General features: G+C 38.6%; 1 long non-coding RNA gene across 1 annotated transcript in view; it reads right to left on the bottom strand.

Annotated features, from left to right (window-relative positions):
* The window catches only part of LOC111089699, a 1,314-nt gene extending 926 nt beyond the window's left edge, over positions 1–388 (bottom strand). Inside the window, exon 1 of the long non-coding RNA XR_002613925.1 lies at positions 87–388. This is a non-coding gene — a long non-coding RNA (uncharacterized LOC111089699). The remainder of the gene's footprint in view (positions 1–86) is intronic.
* Positions 389–2,113: the final 1,725 nt, after the last annotated feature.

Here is a 2,113-nt window from a genome sequence, read left to right as displayed (position 1 = left end):
GGACGGCTAGCGCAGATAGCCCTCGTGTAGCTTTGCGCGAAATTCCAAAAACAAACAAAACAAACAAACTTGTCTTCCTTACTAACCTAGCCGTTAAAATCTAATCATTTAATGAATCCCAGCTTTGTGCACTCACGTGTCTTCCTTACTAACCTAGCCGTTAAAATCTATAATCATTTACTGAATCGCAGCTTTGTGCACTCATGTGTCTTCCTTACTAAGTTATCTCAAGTTACCTTCCAAGTCTTCCTCTTGTAAAATGAAACCCAGGACCGTTTATGTTGTTTCATTAAATCTCCAAAGTCGTTTTCCATTTTTCCTCTTGAATTACACCTCTTCCACAGTGTAATCTGGACAATCACAGAGCTTCTCGTGCTTCATTGTTGTCTTCCAGTCTCATTCTTGGCATTCACCGCGTGCCTTATGGTTTCAACAAACACATCGAGGCCAGTGATGAACACTGAGAGTCAGACAGTAATTTTTTTCTTTCTTAACTTCTGAAGAATCTTCCCCTATGAACCGACACAGATGGCACATCGTTAAAAAGCTTTCACCTAATTTTTTAGTTTGCTTATTTAAAATATTTGTTATTATTTTCATAATATCATTTAAAACCATTTGTTGGTTAAAATATAAAACATTAATTTTGCGTATGTGTTTTATATTTAATTACAATTCGATATTCTTCTTATTTGACTTCAAACAATGTTTTTGATATTTCAAACTTTCAATGTATCAATTTGTTACAACACTATTGTCGGCTGATCATTCTTTAAGTTATCTAATATTATAGCCTAGTGTTGCTACAACAACCGGCAAGAATGGAAACCTCTGTTGGTAAGATAAAATCCAACAAACAATTTAACAAACTTCATAATTATTGTTTGTTTTAGCGCTAAAGCACATTGGGCTCTTCACTGTGTACACCGCTGGGAATCGAACTTCATATTTTTGCCGCAAACTTACCTCTGACCCACCGACGGACTCGGTTAGTGGCACCATGAAATGTTGATTGGGTGAATTTGACAACGTTTAATTACAAACTATCTTATATCCTCAACATTCTGGCTTCTGTTGATGCAATTTTGTAAGAAATAACCAGTGAAGGATCAATATAGTTTAAAAACAGCTTTAAGTAATCAAAGGGAAACTTTAGGTTGTATTGCTCAAAAGGGGGTGGAGTTTAGAGTTTAATAAATGGATGGGTTGTTAAAGTAAAATATGCAGGTAAGAGGGCGTTGGAAGAATATCAGAACATCTTCAGGAGAACAGGGTACCCTTAGAGATGGAGCAAAGAATCTGTCTGTAGATTGTAGTCTACAGGGACATATTTCAACAAGAAACACGTGTAAATTATGTAGGGGATAAAAAACGGGCCAATGTGTTATGGAAATAAAGATTGAACATTTTGGAGCTCTGTAAAGTTCTTAGTTTAAACAAGACTTGTTGAAGTTCTATTATTAGTTTAGTTTTTGCTGGAAAAGTGTTGTTTCTAGGATTCTCTCAATTAATAGTAACAGAAATACCACAGCCATCAGCTGTCTTCCTAACTGCTGCTGAAAATCAAGCATGTAGGTAGGACCAGTGGGAATTGTAGAAACAGTGTTAAGCTGTTTTCGAAACTTTTCAGGAAATATATAATCTAGTGTCCATGGGACCTCTTGGAGACGGCCATATGGTGTGCTCTTGGAATGGACAATGTAGGACCCATGGGATTCCTGCAGATAGCAGTACAGTGTACTCTGGAAATAAACCACATAGGACCCATGGGACCCCTGGAGACAGCAATATGGTGTATTCAAGAAACAGACCATGAAGTAGCATGGGGTTCTTGGAAATGACAATGTAAGACCCATGGGACCCCTGGAGACAGCAGTACGATGTACTCTGGAAATGAACAATGTAAGACCCATGGGGTTCTTGGAAATGGACAATGTAGGGCCCATGGGACTCCTGCAGACAGCAGTACGGTATACTCTGGAAATAAACCACATAGGACCCCTGGAGACAGCAGTACGGTGTACTCTGGAAATGAACAATGTAAGACCCATGGGGTTCTTGGAAATGGACAATGTAGGGCCCATGGGACTCCTGCAGACAGCAGTACGGTATA

The sequence above is a fragment of the Limulus polyphemus genome, unplaced genomic scaffold (assembly GCF_000517525.1).
Source record: "Limulus polyphemus unplaced genomic scaffold, Limulus_polyphemus-2.1.2 Scaffold7079, whole genome shotgun sequence".
Classification (NCBI taxonomy): domain Eukaryota; kingdom Metazoa; phylum Arthropoda; class Merostomata; order Xiphosura; family Limulidae; genus Limulus; species Limulus polyphemus.
Note: the sequence above shows the minus strand (reverse complement) of the source record. Positions and strands in the feature narration are given on the sequence as shown.